Source organism: Crinia signifera, chromosome 2, assembly GCF_055691185.1.
Source record: "Crinia signifera chromosome 2, ASM5569118v1, whole genome shotgun sequence".
NCBI classification, from domain to species: domain Eukaryota; kingdom Metazoa; phylum Chordata; class Amphibia; order Anura; family Myobatrachidae; genus Crinia; species Crinia signifera.
In genome coordinates this window covers 225,851,971-225,872,295 of record NC_139218.1, presented here as the reverse complement: position 1 = coordinate 225,872,295, position 20,325 = coordinate 225,851,971, and the positions used below count along the sequence as shown (strand labels likewise).

At 40.4% G+C, this 20,325-nt stretch overlaps 1 protein-coding gene across 3 annotated transcripts in view; it reads right to left on the bottom strand.

Moving 5' to 3' along the window:
• Positions 1 to 20,325, bottom strand: part of SRRM3 (serine/arginine repetitive matrix 3) — a 334,253-nt gene that overhangs the window by 250,124 nt on the left and 63,804 nt on the right. The window contains exon 2 of one of the 3 annotated variants that reach the window (XM_083173931.1): positions 8,063 to 8,187. The exons of the other annotated variants lie outside the window; for them this stretch is intronic. The gene's annotated coding sequence lies outside the window, so the exon portion shown is untranslated. The remainder of the gene's footprint in view (positions 1 to 8,062; positions 8,188 to 20,325) is intronic. 3 annotated transcript variants of the gene reach the window in all.

The following is a 20,325-nucleotide window of genomic DNA, read 5'->3' as shown; positions in this document are numbered from 1 at the left end:
GTGTGTACGAGGCTTAACTCTAACAATGTCCACATGACTTATTTAGGGGCATATTTATCACACTCTGCATCTTTAATGCTTATGTTATGTGATCAATTTAGCTAAATTCAATTTGGGATAATTGAATACATACTGTACATTACAAGGATGTATCTATTATCGCATGCAGGGACAGAGCTTGAGAGATAGCTCTATCCCTGTGAATCCTGATACCGAACATCTCTAAATATTTTTCGCAACAGTGAAATACATTTTTGCAATCACAGCGCATGGAATTTGCCCTGTACTGTGTGTGTCCGTTTATCGCTGGGTCATACACACTGGGCGGCTTTGAGCTGGAAGCTGCTGAAACTTGGTGTTTTGAGTGGCTTTCAGCTCAAAATCACCCAGTGTGTATGGGCCTTTAAGTTAAAATTCTCCATTCAGCAGACAGGCATCAGTGCCAAAATTTGCATATGTGCCTAAATACTACACTGACTTACATGATTCTGAATCATTGTACTTTTGGATCAATGCTGAGAATAATTTGAATTTATCATTCCCCCAATAAAGGTATATTGTTTGAAAAGTGTCCTGATTGTAATGTTTAGCTTTAAATACCCTTTCTTTGATTATTGATAAAAGACTTAATCCATTCTCCATTTTTGAGCCCCAGGATAGCTAAATTTCCAAGTTCCCAATCAATTTAAAGGAGCTAATTTACTAATACTGTATATACGCGGTAAACTGTCATCAATCCTGCTGGTAAACAATTATCTTATATTGATTGGTGCAAGTTAGACTCCATTACACCATTACAGTCCAGGTTGCAATGAAATCCATGCTTGAGTCCAGATGGTGAAAACAAATTGACTGAGATACTAATTAAGTCACCTGTACTCAAGCATGGATATCCTTAAAACCTGTACTGTAATGGCCCAGTTTGTAAACCTCTGAGTTAGACAATGAAATAAATTGTGTGACTGGTTGCTATGGTTTATTGAGCATTTTACAACAAATGTAAATGAGTCCTAGAGATTTTCTGTTGCATACTGTTATATGTGATAACAACTAAAATCACCATTTAAACCCAAAAATTTCATTTTTCATAGGTAACGCATACTGTAAAACAAAGTGTTCAATCTTTCCCTGGCTTTTAACTACAGATTTGTGAATTCCCATAAAGCATCTCTTCTCCCTCCGTTGCAAACTGTTATAGCTATTTTTATTTAGTTGAATTTATTTGAAGCCACAAAATAAGATTTTTCCGCAATATGCTATAAAAGCCGGGCATACTTCAGAAGCAATCTGCTGTTTTTTTATTTATAATTCATCTTAAAATAGAAACTACAACTGCGCAAACTTTCACAGAATATATTTTAAAGGACAATCTATCTGCAGAGCATAAATCTATGTTGCTGGCAGATGAAAATGTAAGATGTACTAAAAGCATCCCTGTGTGAGTGTATGGGACTATTCTGCTAGGAGAGTCCTTACCGCTTTGCAATTGACCTCTTTAGCTACTGTAACCTGTAAATTATGATTCCCTGGAGTTTGCTTCTACAACAGTAGACCCTGCTGAGATGGGTCAGACAATGGCTCAGCAAATGCTCTCAGATATCATCAGGAAGAAGGGAGCCAATAATTATCTTCCATCCCCATTTTAACCTTAATAGCTCCATTTAACAATAATGCAAATTACAATGATAGCTCAATTGTATATATAGATCTTCTTAAAACATTAGTGTCTTCTTTTGTTTTAATTAAGAGGCACACTATAGTTTATCTGCCTAATTTTAGTTCTAGTCAGAACGCTGCAGTCAGCAGCCACAGTATCCAGCATTTACTATCTGCAAAATGGAAGCATTCATTTTCCTGTAATGCTAAGGAAATTGAGTGCGCTGGCGGAGTTGAATTGATTTTTCTTCTATTTAGGTGGTCAAAAGGAATGACACAACATTTTCTAAGCAATGAGCAAATAGCCCTGAACAGAAATCAAAACTTAATGTGCAGGTTTCTATCCTAACATGATCAATTTTTGTGAATTACTTTTTCCTAAAATGTTTTATTTATCGCAGTGGACACTGATTGCTAAATAACAGAAATGGTAAGCATGACTACATATCCATACAGATATAATAGTAATTTGTACAAACTTAAATACCTTATACAACCTATAAATAGACAAGGATTCGGCATGAAAAGCCGGCGGTCGGGATACCGGCATTCAAAATCCCGACGCCGGAATCCCGAACGCCGAAATCCCACAAGGGGGGGACGTGGATCGCCCCCCTTGCGGGCTCGCTGCGCTCACCACGCAGCGGGCCCGGTGCCTCGCTACGCTCGGCATACTAATTTATTCTCCCTCCGAGGGTGTCGTGGACACCCGCGGGGGGAGAAAGTGTCGAGATTTCGGTGTTTGGGATTACGGCGTCGGGATTTTGAACCCGGGATCCCGACCGCCGGGATTTAAACTGCATCCCATAGACAATAAATTAGCCATCCAAGCCAATCTCCTGAAGGAACCAACTACATTCCTAAACTACAGCTGAATCAATTTGGTAATCCCATTCACATTAGGTTGATGAAAGTATTATCCAGCAAAATTCTGGCCATTAGAAGTGTGGGTGGTTTAACAGGGAGTATGATGGTAAAGTGGTGTGCTTGCATGTCATTGTAGGTCTCTTACCACAATGGAGTAAGGGACAGTTCTGCTGGACAGGCTCAGATATGCAGAAAAGAGCATGTAATCACCTGTGCTTCAACCAGGTACAGCTTAAATTCAATGAGGTAATCACCCAGCACAAGATCAATAAAGTTAAATTAAAAAAATTAACAAGTGTTCCTAATTGTGATATATACAACCATACCTGAATCTATATCCTCTCTGAAATCGTGGAGCACCTTGATATGATTCCTCTTCCAATTCAAAATGTCTTTCTTGATGTACATTAGCATCCATATTACCACAAAATACAATCAAAACTAATTTTGGCTACAAGAGTCTCCCAGCAGTAATATCAGGAAGCTGTACTGCTTTGCCTGTGACTACTCCATGATGGTGTCACTGCCAGCTCAGGCTCTACCTTCTTCATGTAGTTGAGAAACTGAGTAGTCTAAAATAAGTTGTATATAATTGTAGGCCATGGAGGTCGCTGTCTTTCTGGTTCGTGTTTGTCAAAGAAAAGTGTCTAGAGACTTTGCCCAAACAGCTTGAGAGAAATGGGGAATAGTGGTGCTAATGTAATGTAGGGCCAAAAGAAAACCAACCGGGAATGCTGCCAATACTGGGAATTTTTCATTTGCCTCTGTGAAAGGCCATTTTGCTGAGGTGTGCATCAGTCACCCAATGTTAACTATGCCTCCTACTCTCAAGATATTAAATGGATGCCTAGTTTGTCACCCCTGGAATCAGGGTTAGACTTAAGGGGAATTAAAAGGGGTTTATGTGCATTGAAATAGTTTTTTTTTTGTGGTGCAAAGTATACCATCAGTTCCTAATAGGCCATAGCAGTGGGTTCTCTCTCACCACAGCTGGGATCTCCTGGCCATGGAGATGTAAGAAGGAAACAAGATCTCTCCCTTCCAAAAATTCCCTTTCCAAGGATGTAGTGGCATAACCTTCTTGATCATGGAGCCAATCTTTAAGGTAGCATATTAGAGCTGTCTGATAATCGGTGACTTTCAGAATATTTTTTATTTTCCTGATATACAGTAAATGTCTCTACTTACTTCTAGCTGGGACAATGTTACATCCCTATGCAGCTCATTACATCTCCAATTTATCAACTCGTTTTCAACAGTTATGCCTAAATAGCTGTAATCCAAAACACCAGTTACAGTACAATGGGAAATAGACCCCGAGGCTTGTTCAGCATTTGGGAAAAGGTCTCTAAATTGTGTATCTCTACTCAGACGAAAGAAAATGCCTAAAAGGATTATTTTTGTTAATATAAAATACCTACCAGATTATATAAAATATTCTGGGATTACATCTCTACTCTTCTGGAGAGGTTGCAGAGATATTGCCACCTTTATTCATACATGGTAGTCATGTCTGGAAATTGTATCCTTCCGTGATGTTGTGGTAGCCCTTGTGAGTAAGGTAACTCATTTAGCAATTGCTGGAGACCTATGGTCCTTCCTTATGGTGCTTACCATTTTTGATCTGAAAGGGGAAGCATTCAAATATGAAGCTCTTACTTTACCTTAGGTGTTGGTACTACTCCCAGGTATCAACATTATTGATCTTATGTTTTAATTACGCTATGCTCTGTCATTTCTCCCCCCTTTATACCCTGTGTTTTGTCCACTGGCTACCACCCTTTTTTCTTTTTTATACTAACAGTCTTCTTTGCCTTAATATTTTTAACTTATTTTATTTTTAATATTTTACATATCTACTATTGTCAGGTAATACAGTATCTCTCAATATGTACTATTTTTTTGTTTGTTTGTGTCTACTGCTCTGTATCATAACATTTGTCCAGAGGAAAAATAAAAAATAAAAATACATCTTAAAAAGAAATAATAATCAGAAAATACATTTACAAGGTATCCAGTTGGAATAAAAACCCCTCCCATAAAGTACATGTGAAAATTGCTCACTATAAGGCTTAATGAATTAACTGACCTGTACTGTCAATTGCCTCTTGGTTAATCACAAATGTTTTCCCATGCTAGCCGCTTGAGTTTGACTGAGAGGCTAAAGTAAGAGGCGGTCAACTGAGGACACATTCACTCAGCACTGAGAATCAAAACAGATATGTTTTTGTCACTTCCTACTGTATATATTTATAAGTCTATATCTATATATCTATTATATATATATACATACATATATATATAGCAACAGGGTCCGGGTTTTTAATAATAATTCCTATTTGCTTATAAGAAAAAGACTTCAAGACTATGGTCACAGATTTTTTTTCTTTTAGAATAAAGTGGTATACAAAGGCTTTTCAGTGGATCTTTTCTAGAAATAAAACAATATTTAACAATGTGGTTTGTTTACAAAGCACAGTGTTTTAAACCCCAGTACTTCTGATTGTGTTTAGGCTCGATATTTAAAATGCTTTATTAGCTGTGAGTTTGCTGTGAGTTTGCTAGTTAAAGCATTGCTCTTTAAGTACAAGGCATAAAAACAATCAGAAGTACTGGGTTGACTTTGTAAATAGCCCCCAATGACCTGTTGAGTTCAAGGAAGTCCATCTCTCCAAAAGCACAGTTGGGAGGTACAGAGTAGTTTATAAATGATACACTGTATAGGTGTTACTTTATAGGTGATAGCACTGAATCGGTACCATCTTGCAGAATTTCTACACTAAATGGTGCAGTGTGCAGAAATGTGCTGTAACATACATAAAAACAAACTTGTTATAAAATGAAAAGCGTATGTTTAATTTGTTCCTACATAATGGTAACATTTAAAAAAAAATTCATTTTCTAAAGTACAGTACATTAAATGCTAAAAATAAACCGTGCTGGCCTTTTGTTCCAGAATAATAGTTATTTTTTCCACCCGTATAGAATTTCTACTGTTGTAGCTTTTTCTTATTTAATAAACTTTAAATTTAAATTGTATTATTTTTTTCTCCTAGAGAAAAATAAAATAAACTAAATGATTCCCGCTCCTTAATGTCCTTTAACCACGAAAGTGAGAGGACATGGGCACTATCTTCTTTACATGTTATCTTTGCATGTTTTGTTACTGTATATGACATGAATATTCATGCTTATATAAAAACATGTAACTGAATTGAATGCACCTGAAATATAGAAAATAGGTCCATCCTACTGAAAAAAGACATTAAGTATTTTATTATGGAGAAAAAAGGGTCTTTGTTGCCCACAAATCAGGAAACCTGTTTGAAGGTAAACATGAATGTTCTATTTTTAGCCCTTATACATTCCTACTCTGCCAAAAAATCAGGTGGCATTCCCGCACCCATAAAAAAAAGTAGGCACATCTCCCAGAGCCACCTGCACCTTGCAACTCACTTGGCCACTTACTGAGTAAAGTGGAAAGACTGGATGCCTGATCCGCTATTCCTGCTGAATCATGTTGTCACAGCCACGACCCCCACTGTACAATGCTGGTGATCTCACCATTGCACAATGGGCTACGTGGCTACGATGACGTTAATATGCAACGCAAAGCATCTTGTGCTGCCTCATAACCCATCTCTACCCACTGCCAAGCCACGCCATGCATTGCCCAACATTGTGCCGAACAGGCTGCCTCTTCCCAGTCGTGCAGCCACAACTATGCCCTTACATCTCATTTAAATATCTTGTCCTGCAAAAGAAAATGTAATTTCTGCATTGGGAGGCAAATGGTGGTATGCAGCAAGCTTAACAAATGCAGCCAAATGACCTTTTTCAGAGGTCTGGTCACTTACCACATACTGTATGCACCAAGCCCCAGAAAGCAGTAAATTCCTGGGCTTGGATGCGGTGGGCAATGCCATGTTTAGGTGGACATGCACATCACTAGATGCATGTGCAGATAGAACACTGGGTCATAAACCTGGAAATCTTATTATTGCAAAGCACAGATCCTACTGTAAGAGCTGTCGTTTGGGATTTGCATCAAGGAAACAGCGGTATTTAATGCTGTTATGCTTGTGAAGAGAGGCATGCAATGCTTGATGCATCCAGCCCAATATAAGGCACATTTAGCTATGAGAATCCCAATCAGCTCTTTCCATAAGAAGATATAAAATGTCACAAATTGCTTTATGAGCAGATCCATCCACTTACCTTCAATATATACAGATATGCATATAAATAGGAGCATATTGTTACAAATGGCTGAGGTAGAATCGGGTAAATCTATGAAAAGTCCTAAGTTTCCTTTGCTCTGTATTATTAAAAAAAGATGGTACACTTTTAAATCGCTTTCAGTAACAACTACTAAATGTTGCCGTACGTGATAAATTCCCACACATTCCAAATTCACATTTTCAGTATTGCTCTGTGCTTTACATTTTTGTTTATACTTTTGTAGATAGAGGTATGTAAACCAAGGAAATATTTATTTAAACATCAAATGTATTCAATTCTACTCTTTCAGTCTATTTAATCCTCTCTCTGAAGTCTTTTGCATGTTTCATGTACTGATAAGACTCTGAACAAATGTACCTAAGAAAAGAATCCGCCCAGGCTGCTTCTTCTTAGCGAACCTGACACCACATGGTTTTATGTATCTAACCAAAACATCATTGTTTTTTGTTTTTTTTAAATGAAAACTAAATTATTTTTTCCCAGCTATTTACCCCAAAAGTGTTACTTGCAGTCAACTCAATTACATGATATGAAACAACGGGAGTAAAAAAAAAACAGTTTTTCATGTTTCTTTCCAATGTTTTCACTTATATTTTTTTATGGGGGATCCAATTAGAACTCAAAAACATACAGTAGGTTCACTGAAACCTGTGAGGGGTATTCAATGCTGATCCGATAACTCGCTGTCAAGTATTCAACTCCTTCCCCTTAACTCGCCATTTCCACCTTGCTAGTTCCCTTTGGCAAGGTGGAAACGGCGAGTGTGGCCATTAAAATGGCAGGGCTCGCCACAAAATGCAGCGGACTCCCTGTTGCGGCGAACCTCGCCGACCTATGACGGTGAGGAGTCTGGACAAACATTGAATATGGTGAGGGGGGTTGATGGTAAAAACCATGGCATTGAATACCTCCCTGTCTGTTTTCACCATCACAGCCCCAAAAAGCTGAAACTTATTGGGAATTTTAATTTGCCTGCCTGAGGCTTACAAGGGCCAATATAATAGCACTCAGAAATTACCTGCTATCACTGTATTTGGATAACTACTAACTATGCTAAAGATTCTAGGGGTGATCTATAATCCCTTCTAAAGAAGACACTAGGCAGTGTTGTCCAGGGCAACCAAGCATACTTTATATTATAGTACACTACACTAGGTAAACCATAGTTGGCTGCTACAGTATATAATATATGACTTCTCCTTTAAAGGTTTTATAAAACTGCCCCAGTATGTGCTACTGTATCTCTCCCTTCAACTTCTCTTATGAAACCAATAAGAGCATAGTTCCAAACACTGACCTTGAATATGGATAAATGGAGGGCATTACAACTTTCAGTAAAACACACACAAAAATGGATCTACAGATGTAGCGCCTCTCTTCTTTGCCCGTTGCCGGTGATAGGGACTGGGACGCGCGTGCCCCCTGCAAAGATGAAAAGAGATACATCTGTAGCAGTGTCATGTTGGGTGTTTGTAATACAAGATTGGAGATATCAAGCATCCTCCAAGGAATGTGGCTACTGCTTTTGAAGTGCAAGGCTGCCCCCAACCATGGCTGTTCTACATAATAACATGCTGGCCATGTAGGGAGAACAGAATTTCTGTGTCCTCTGTCCTGTGTAGATTGCAATGTTAACACTTTAGCATTAAAGCAGACCCATAGGTACTTTAGGTATGCAGCCTAGCAGAGTCAGTAGCAATGTGATTTTCCCATGTGAGCACTACATTTATATTCATTTGACTGTAGGGGCAAAGGGCATCAGCAGCACTGCTAACCTACCTCAGTTTGCAGTCTTGGGTGGTAATTCAGACTTGATTGCACGCCTATGAATTTCAATGGCCAACATTCTGTTAAGCTGCCGCTACAGTACAGTGAAATCCCACCTTAAGGATCAATGTGCTCAATGAGCGAGTGGATGAGTATGATTACACATCCATTCACTATTGAGTGAATATGTCCAAAACTCATCGTAACAGGCTCATCATCGAATGATTACACTGGGCAGAAGTCATCGCTGGTTGGTTGCTGGTAGAGTAGCCAGAGACTTACTCGGTTGTGCACTGTTGTGAGTAAACATGTTCGGATGAGGGAGACCTCATTAACGACGGTCATGCCGTTGCTCCCGCCCACACTGTTAGCCCCCTTGCGTGCAGCATCGACAAGTGACGATTGCCAATATTGGCTTTGGGGAGGATCTTCTAGTGTGTATAGTGTGTAGTATGTATGGGCCGTAAAGGACCCAATACACTGGAATGGGATTAGACCCAACCATACAATCATGACTGGTTGTGCGACAGATTGTATGCATAACGCGTGCAAAGGATCACACGGTGCGCACTCGCGTGGGTCGTCAGGTTGGCACTCAGAAGAGACATGCTGCACGTCTTATCTGTCAGCTCTCATTACAGTCAAACAAGCAATTGTATGTGATTTTAAGCACACATGATCACTCGTTGCACCACTCCACGACCTGCATACGATCCGGTCATACTGTATGCATAGCAGAAACATTGACAAATGTGACAAAGAAGTGTTTCACCTCTGTGTCTACACAGCATTACTGCTGCTTCGGACACTGATATTTATAATCACCTTTTATTCCTAACTTGTATCTAACTTTAGCATCCTAACAAAGGGCAATGTTACATTATCATTTGGTAAGAGCAGATTTAACTACAAAACTTGAATCTGCTAAGTTCCAGTACTGTTCCATTTGATTTATTTATTAATAGAAAGGTCAATGCACATTATAATTGACTTTCTATTAATATTGAATTAACGGAGATGACACTCCAAAGAGAATAGAAAGCCAAAAGCACAAGGACAAAAGAATCAAACAGATGCACGTGATATTTTACAATGTATTAAGATTAGCTTAAATTGAATCTATTTTTGTTTTAATTCACTAGAGGCACCCAGACTCTAATCAGTCTGAAGGGGGGGGGGGAGCACACTTATGATCGCTAACAGTAAGAACCAGCCAAGACTGTTTTGCTATTGTGATTACTTTTTTTTCTCCTTTACGACAGTCCAGTAAAACGCAGCCAGCACTATGGTTTAGGCAGGCCCAGCGACGGGAGGGGTCCCAAACAGCCCCACCACCCCATTCAGTCGTCCTGCCGATCAGCCCCCAACCCTCCCCCTTCAGATGCCCAGCCAACAGCTTAGCTTCCCAGCACCCCCACTCTGTGGACCCTACAGGGGGGCAGAGCTAATGGGGACCCAGCTGGGAGGCAGAGCTACATGGCTTTCAGGTGGCTGCTGCTTCCAGGGCACGTGGGAGAGAAAAGGCTGCTGCAGTTCCAGGCCCGCCCAGCCAGACTGCACTCTGCGGATGTTTCAAAGGTAAAGGTGGCCATACATCAGAAAGATATTGTACCCAATCATACAATCTCAACTGATTGTAAGATGGATTGTATGCAGATTGTGTGCACATCTTATGTACATAATCATACAATCAATCAGCAGATGGATTGTATGACTGATTGTAAGATGGATTGTATGCAGATTGTGTGCACATCTTGTGTACACAATCATGCAGTAGATGGATTGTATGATTGATTGTATGATCGATTGTGTGTAGATTGTGTGTCCAAAAACCACCAAGGACTGCCGGGGATTTCAAGGGAAATTGTACACAATCATGAGCGCAATCGATCTTAAGATCGATCTTTCTGATGTATGGCCAGCTTAAGAGTGAGTGGTGTGTGTTCATATATGTGGAGTGGGTTAGGCAGCAAGGTACAAGGGTTAACACTAGAAGATAGGGTCATAATTAGCCTGCGGGAGGGGGAGGGGGGTCAAGACAGAGGATTAGGCAGAGTCTCAGTGTAATTGAACACAGGACAAAGGGTTAGGAAGCGTGTCAGCGTTATAGAGTGCAGGCCATGGTGTGAGAGTGCACGTCAGTATAATAGAGTGCAGGCTGCAATAGAGCACAGGCCACAGAGTGCGTTGGTGTGATATAGCGCAGGAAGAGGTAGCGTGTCGATGTAATAGAGTGCAGCCACAGCGTGAGGGAGTGCGGTAGTGTGATAGAGTGCAGATTATTGGGGGGAGGGAGTGCATCAGTGTGATAGAGAACATGCCTAAGGGTGAGAGAGTGCGTCAGTGTGATAAAAAGCAGATCACGGAGTGAGGGAGCGTGTCAATGTGATAGAACGCAGGTTGCGGAGTGAGGGAGTGGGTTGGTGTGAAATAGCACAGGCCACAGGCTGAGGGAGCGCGCGTCTGTGTGATATAGCACAGGCCACACTGTGAGGGAGCGCATCGGTGTGATATAGCGCAGGCCCAAGGGTGAGGGAGTTTGTCAGTGTAATAGAGCCCAGGCTGCAGGTTGAGGGAGCGCATCAGTGTGATAGAACACTGGCCCGAGGGTAAGGGAATGCTTCAGTGGGATACAGCCCAGGCTGAGAGGTGAGCATGGGTGTCAGTGTGATAGAGCACAGGCTGCACGGTGAAGGAGTGCATCAGTGTGTTAGAGCACAAGCCACAGGACAAAAGAGCATGTCTGTGTGAAATTATGCAGGCTATAGGGTAAAGGAGCACATTGGTGTGATAGAATGCAAGCTGCATGGTGAGGGTCAGTGTGATAGAGCACAGGCCACAGAATGAGGGGGTGCATCCAGTTTATGAAGAGGGAGGCACAAAATTACTTGCTTGCCACAGGTGCCAGAAATCCTAGTTTCGGCCCTGGTATGGGGCCCCAAGATCTCTGTTGCCGGCTCTGAGTTTAGGGGTGTATACTGTATATTAAAAGATAATAACAGTATTAAGGTCTATACACACTGGGCAATTTTGCCCAGCATGTATGGACAGCGATGATCGCTGGGGGGAAAGCCGCTCAGTGCTTACACACTGAGCGGCTTTCCCCCTGCCCGGTGCTGTCAGCCGCCCACAAAGCAGCTCATCTGCTGGTAATATTTAAAAGAGCATTTCACATTTTTGCAGAAAAAATGTCTTGTAGTAGCCATAAAAAAAAAAGACACAAATAATGGAGATCCATAGTATGGAGTATTCAGCATTGTCATTTTGCAAACTTTGTGAACTATTCTGCAATGTAGTTTCACATGTAACTGCTTGGAGTGTAGTGGATCCATATCCATTATCTTTTTATGGTTAAGCTTCGGTATTCACTATTTCAAAGTGCTTTATGCCAGCTGCCTCATCACAGTGATTGGCATGTGAGGTTCTCGAATAAACTGTCTTCTGTTCATTTGATTACTTGCTTGGCAATTGGCATCTGTTCTTATTCATACTAGAGAGGAAGTCGAATACTTTCTAAATCTGTTATTTACAGATTCATTGACTTCAACTATATCAATCAAGTGAATTGACATTATTTCAAGACAAAAATAAAATTACCAATTTAGCTGTAATGTTTTAAAAAGTAGAGAAAAGCATAGTAAGAAAATGAGAGTCGTATATTTATTGTAAATTGTGGCCGGCTAACATGGGTAGTCATTCTTAACTACAGAATTTTCCTGAAATATTCTACAAAACCTCCGAATATTGTGGAGTCCTCCCTGAATCTGCATCCCACCCCTATCCGGGTAAAATAGATGTATAGGTGATTCTTGATGAATCATGTCAAGATAGTCCTGTCCCTTGGCGCCATGCCACTGTGTAGCCATTGTGTAACAGGGAGGAGGAGTCATGATGATGCAGTTTGCATCATCCTTCCCACCAGTACTGGTCCCCTGCATAACCCTCTCCCTGCATCACCCTCTGAGAATTTCAGGAGACTATGCTAATTGCAGGACATCTTCCTTCATACCCACTAGATGGAGTACTACTAGATTACGGTATGTACTAAAAGAGTATGAAATTACATTATAAAAGCACCCAGCAAAACATATACCACAGATAAAAGTGAAGTAAATATGTGTACACTAACCACTATCGTGTCCAGCAGCTGGTTTAGCTTTCTGAAGAAAAAAACACAATCCTTTTTAATTAACTATAGATTGGGATGAGAGGAACATAAGGGGCACATCATTTTAGTATGTACCAACTATGTCTCTGTGGATGCACACTACAGCATGCAGGAACGACTAAAGACATCTATAGCATCGGCATCGGCAAGTGTGTATGCACTTGTCAATGCCGACTCCCCCACGAGTCCTGCCGAAACAGGGGTAGTAATTGTTTTAAAGGTTCTATTAAAACATAAAAATGGGCAACTATACTGCCAAAAGTATATTTTACAGTTGTTAAAATATAGGGGGTTATTCTGGTTCACTCCTGGCAAATTCCTTCTTAGATGGACAAAACTATGTGCATTGCAGGGGGGCAGATGTAAAATGTGCAGAGATAATTAGATATGGGTGAGTTATTTTGTTTCTGTGCAGGGAAAAGACTGACTGCTTTATTTTTACACTGCAATATAGATCTCACTTAAGTAAAACCCCACCCAAAGCTAACTCTCTCTGCACAAGTAACATCTACCCCACCTGCAGTGCACATGGTTTTGTCCATTTAAGTAGGATTTTGCCAGAAGAAGTGAACCAGATTAACCCCCATAGTGACAAAACTAGTAGGAAATGCACAAAATCTTTCAAGCAATTCCTAAAAGGCCATTTATTTAATCCAAATAGCTCACGGGGGCTTATAACTAAACAATGAAACTATAACTGGGTAGAAGGTCATTATGCTTGGCCCTGTGGCACTCTGAACCCAAAATCTACCCTTGATCACATGACTGTGATCAGCAGGGAAATTAAATAGTGGGTAAAACCACAGGTGAGAAAGAAGAAATTATTTTTCATAAGTTTTAATGATGACAATATATACAAAATATAAATTGGTGTAAAGTAGGTGTAATATTTATGTTTTCATTTCGATTAGATAAGGAGGAAGAAATGTAAACATAAATACAATAAATAAATACATATATATATATATATATATATATATATATATATATATATATATATATATATATATACAGTATATATGATCAAAAAAGAAAAGAAAAGACTGGCACTCCGGGGTCTTCAATAAACGTGCTGTATTGAGTGGCAACAAGCGACCAACGTTTCGGGGGTAGTCCCCCTTTGTCAAGGTGCGTGGTGATAACAAAAGAATACATGGTGAGTGCTTACCTTATAAAGGGTGAATGTAGGACACGTCTCCTACATTCACCCTTTATAAGGTAAGCACTCACCATGTATTCTTTTGTTATCACCACGCACCTTGACAAAGGGGGACTACCCACGAAACGTTGGTCGCTTGTTGCCACTCAATACAGCACGTTTATTGAAGACCCCGGAGTGCCAGTCTTTTCTTTTTTGATCTTACCTACTAAACACAGACGGGCACCAGGGCAGCTGAACAGCAGCGGCGAGTGCCGGGCCGCATCCAAAGTATATATATATATATATATATATATATATAAGTAAACGGAGAAGCAGACAGCGGCACTCTGGGAAATTTTCAAAAACGTGTATTATAGCAAAAACAGCATACCAACGTTTCGGGGTATAAGCCACCCCTTTGTCAAGGTGAAATGTGCAGTAGGTTACTGCACATTTCACCTTGACAAAGGGGTGACTTATACCCCGAAACGTTGGTATGCTGTTTTTGCTATAATACACGTTTTTTGAAAATTTCCCAGAGTGCCGCTGTCTGCTTCTCCGTTTACTTCTACACATCTGTTCTGGAAGGCACCTGGGTTCTGCAACTGCAACTGACCAGTTGGGGGAGTGCCAGGTCGGCACACAACCATATATATATATATATATATATATATATATATATATTTATATATATATATATATATTATTTTGTAAAATAAATACAGGTACTTATATGTTAGTTGGGCGCCCACTATAGTAAGTACGCTCATACCCCCACTATCCATGTCGGCATGGAGTTGATTTTATATAGTGTGGCAAGCCCGAAGCGTGGCGAGCGCAGCGAGTGGGCGCCCAACTAACATATAAGTACCTTAATACTGTAAATACATTGTGCTATTTTTTCCCAAAAGTGGATTGCCTGCATAATGACTAAATGATACCTGTAAGTAAACTAATATTTATCCTTATCCCTAAAGCTTGGTACACACTAGGCGGTTTGCGGAGGAACAATATTGGGCATGGACACTGATATTTTTCAGTCATGTCACCCCCCCTCCTGCAGTAATTGATGGTAATTGATGGTATAGGCAGATTTGACTGTATGTTCATACTCAGGGGAGTGTGCACAGTGAACAATCTAGTCAATATTGTTAATGGGACTGTTATTGTGCGTATCCTGTTAAAAAAAGGCATAGTGTGGGCGCACCTTTAGTGGATCATTGCATCTATGCATTAGTTGCAATATGCCGGAGAAATACAGACCAATTATTTCTCTGTGACAAAGAAGTCTCCAACTCTTCCAGGATGGCTGATGTTCTAACCAATGCAACTAAGCATATCTACTATATGTAGTGTGAAACACAAAGAATTCCCTCGCGCACACTAAAATAGATCTGCTTATTTGCAATGGTTTTAAACCGACAATTACAATATAGTTAGAGAACGGCCTCACAGGATCCAACTCGCACCTAATTGGATTGACCCAAAAGGGGTTGGATTACTGCCAAGCTATTACACATGTCAATGCAATTAGCTGGGAGACAGTGAAGCAGCAGATGTTTCTGGTAAAAATGGTTGCTGTAGAATTTATCCTCTTAAAAAAATATTTTGTGTCATCTCAAATTTAACTGAATCTCTAAAAATAATTTATTTCATGTAACAACTTGTTTAACAAAATACAAAATTGGGGTTAATCATTGAAACGTAGTACAGGTTGAGTATCCCGTATCCAAAATGCTCGGGACCAGGAGAATTTTGGATAGCGGATTATTCCGTATTTCGGAATATTTTAATATTTAAATGATGTATTTTGAAGTATCTTGCATTTATGCTGTATAAACACATAAAATACACACATATATATTTTATTACCACATGAAATGCACACAAATATATTTTATTTGTTCAAAAAACATGGTTTCATAACATGAAACAAAATTTGTGTACTATCTCAGATATTGAATTTGAAGGCCAAGCAATTATTTTATTGTACATATATAGTGCCAGTTACATATCATGTCCTCAGTAGGGCTTTTACAAATGTCCCCAGTGAGTTTTTAGCAAAAAAACATTTTTTTTTTTCACTTTCTGGAATGTATGGTTTTCGGAATAATTCGGATAACGGATATTCGGATACGGGATACTCAACCTGTAGTACATTATTTTCATTTCACAATTTTCATTTAAATTTAAGTGAAGGGGATATAAACTACTCCTTCATCCAATATAAATCACTTGTGATGGAAAATGATTGACTCAATCACTCTCAAATGACATAAATACTATTAACTGTGCTGTATACATCAACCTGCAATTTACATTTACAGTAGGACTATTTAATGTGACATGCACCATAAAAATCAATGTAGTCCCCCGACATAAATGATAAATCTACCCAGTACGGTACCTCATTAGGGGATGCGGTCATCTATTAGAATGAACTTAGGTCTACAGTCATTAGGTCTACCCCACTAGGTCGACTGGCAGGAAGGTCGACCTGACTTAAGGTCGACATGGGCCAAGGTCGACATGACTTAAGGTCGAATTTGCATAAAGGTCGACATGAGGAAGGTCGACTGGTCATAAGGTCGACATGGGTTTTTCACTGTTTTTTGAGCCGACATGTGCCGACAGGCGGTATTTCATGCCCTACCATCCACTAGGGCGTGGTGGGAGAATAAAATAGTGTGCCGAGCGCAGCGACGCACCGTGCCCGAAGCATTGCGAGCGAAGCGAGCGATGCGAGGGTCCGATTCTCATTGCCAACTGTGTCCATGTCGACTGTGTCGACATTCGGATAAAAAACAGTGAAAAACCCATGTCGACCTTATGACCAGTCGACCTTCCTCATGTCGACCTTTATGCAAATTCGACCTTAAGTCATGTCGACCTTGGCCCATGTCGACCTTAAGTCAGGTCGACCTTCCTGCCAGTCGACCTAGTGGGGTAGACCTAATGACTGTAGACCTAAATGCAGTCTGACGAATGATCCCATTCCCTCATTAGGGTGCACCCTGTAGTATATTGCTATTGCAGCATATGTCCAGCACTGCTTGAAGTCCTTAAGGTGCCCATACACGTACCAATTATCCGGTACTTTTTGTGCTAAAATAGCATCGCATCCCATGCACAACACATACACAACGATGCTATTTTAGCACAAAAAGTACCGGGTAATTGGTACGTGTATGGGCACCTTTTGATTAATCAGTCTGGTGGCTTCAGCACACCTTGTCCTGTTTAACCTACAATGCTCCAATGTAAAACACAAGAATAGCTTTTGCATATAACTCATATAGTCTTAAAATCATTCTTCCTCACTTTAATTCAATTAATTATGTTGGTAAAGTAATTACAGGATATGTTGAATTATATTAAGTTTCACACATTGTACAATTCAGTAAAGTTCACAGGATGATTCAGCTTCAATGTAAATAGAATTAGAGAGTTGACATTTTATGGATGATAGTATTGAAGTGATATTTCAAGAATGAAATAGCTACAATATGCATGATATTTAGCTTATCTCTATACTGTAACTGTGTTTGTGTCGTAATTAACATGTGGATAACTGAATTGTCACCAAAGATTTTGCAATTTAGGCTTATGTCACTAATGAGAAAGATACAATTATCATATCAAAATGGCGCGCTCACTCCTGTAAAGTGTTAAAATGAAACTGGCTGGCGGCAGATGGCTCGGATGACATGTATGATTGCCATTAGCTAACCAAACCGGAGGGGAGCTATAAAGCTATCTGTCTGAATTATTTATTCTAATAGAGTGATCTAATCTCTTCCCCAGAAAATCCTAGGAGGAACAGCCAGACATTAGTGGGAAATGTGCATTTCCTGCCACCTAATCCATTTAAGTTGGATGCAGATGTAGACTCAATATTTTTGCCAAAGTCAGGAAAAATAACCTTGCAATAATAATAACTGCCCCAATTGGTAAATAATAAAACCTCACTTGGTACACATGAATTACAGTACATGGGTAACATCACTAGAAAAACAATGGGGGCAATTCAGACTTGAACACCCAGATCCGAATTTGGCTCCAGTCCCGATGGTCGGGGCACGTACATGCGCATATGCAAAACACGGGAGCGAATGCCTTCGGCGAGTTTCACACTAGCCGGGGTGTGCGCACCAGGACGAGTGGACAGGGAGCAACCTGGGACGGACGCTGGGGACCACCCAGTTTTTTGTGGGCATGCCCACAAAAAGAGTGGGCACGCCCATGGAAACGGTGGCTGTACCCCCGTGAATGCAAATGTGAACATGCGTCCTTGACATGGACGACTGACATCACATGTCTATATACTTACCTTCAGAGCGAAGGCTAGAGAAAATATTTGATGGTGATCGACCATCGAATGATTTCTCCTTTTTGCGGCTGCATGCGAGCAGATGTGTTAGCGTACACATCCCCTCACATGCTAGTGCGGGGATTCACTCGGCGGTGGGGGGCATTTGGAAGGGCGTCGTTTGCCTTATCACTAGGCAGCTAGCAAGTCTGAATCAGGCCCAATGATTTGGATTTTCGGTACTTATCACGGCGCCCATCGCATCACATCGCATACCACTAATTAAGGTATGCGATGGCATGCGATGGACCCGATTTCAGCCTTTTTCCGGGCTGAGTATACAATTTTAAAATCGGGTCACATCGCATGTCATTACAATGGAATGCGATGCGATGCGACGCGATTACCCATTGAGTCCCATGTTAAATGGCACCCCCAGACCCGATTTTTAATTGTATACCCACCCTGATGGGTAATAAATATGTAAAATGCCCCCACATTGTTAACGGCAACCCGAAGCGTGGCGAGCACAGCGAGCCCGCGAGGGGAGGTGGTAAGTGTCCTCCGACCTTTTCATACCCCCACTATTTACGTCGGCGTGGAGTTGATTGCACAAAGTGTGGCGAGCCACCTAGCCCAAAGCGTGGCGAGCGCAGCGAGCCCCGCGCGGGGACGCGCATTACTTCACAGGTATACACATCCCCTCGCTTCGGGTTGGCGTTCATAGTGGGGTGGCGTTAACAATGGGGGGTCATTTCACATACTCATGACCCATGAGGGTGGGTATACAATTAAAAATCGGGTCTGGGGGGACATTTAACATGGTAATAAGGCATCTGGGTGCCTGTACAATTAGAAATTGCGTAAAATCGCGTTGAATCGCGCATGCGATGCGATTTTTTATCGTACAATGCCCTGCGATGGAAATCGGGGGCGCTGTGATAATACACAAGTACCGGATTTTCTATTAATTTTCTTAAGGCGTTCTCATCATATCAAACATTCTAATTTGTTCCTGTTTTTTTGTCATAACTTCCATCCTGTAGAATTCTCCTTCTGATTATCGGGGGAAAGAACAACCACTCTGCATACAGTATACCGATCCCTTCACTTCCACAGTATGCATGTGGGACTGGAGATGATGCACTGCTGTTTGCAGTGTGCAGGACACGTGGTTACCTCTAGCAATAAGTAGAAATGTTCTACAAATGATGGATTTAATGAAGTATGCCAGAAACTGCATTACCTGAAAATATATTTGCACAGGCAGTAATGAATCCAAAATAAACCAACAATCTCTGATAACCTCATTAGCAAGCTTAGCTAAAGGAAAACCATGTATTTCATCAACTCTTCATAGTATAAAAGTAAAGTCAAGGTTTGGCATATAGATTCATGGTATAAAACGTACGTGCTGAATAATTTTATTTCCCTTCACGCGTAGCATCTCCATTACATACACCAGAGCAACAGTTATAGTTCTTTTCTGTGCTTTTATAGCTCTATATAAGTAAACAGTACAATTTATGTACCGTCGACAATGAAAGTTCTCACAATTAAACCGTGAAGTAAAGTGCAAAAGTTGCCCAAATCAGTGATTGTCATTTTGTACTCTGTGCTATACAAATAATAGCTAGAAGATTATTGGTTGCTATGGGCAACGTTTTTCACTTTATCTAGTTTGAAGGTCGATACATCTCCTAATATAAGTTACAAACATGATCATTATCCAACAAAAGTATGCATCTAGTGAAAATTGAATGAATCCATGAAGAAGAAAAAAAGCTAAAGTAGCTCAAATTTTCCACAGCACCTTACAGGGAATATGCAAAATAACAGGAAATCTGATATATTATCACAAAGCACAAAGACACAAGGGTTCCTTAGTGTCTTACAAAGTCCAAAGTGTCTGCAGTGTCTTACAAAGTACAGTAAAACTGACATTTACTGTATAGGTAATTACTCTGCATAACGCACCATGGACATTACAACTTAGTCATGCCTTTAACACTTAAAATTATAAAACTACATTGAAAGCAGTGTTGGACTGGTCCACAGGGGAATAGGGGAAACCCCTGGTTGGCCCCACTGCCTGGGACTCACCTCTTCCTCTATGGACCAGATTGTGCATTACACATCATATACAGTATGTTACCTTATACTTATATTACTCTG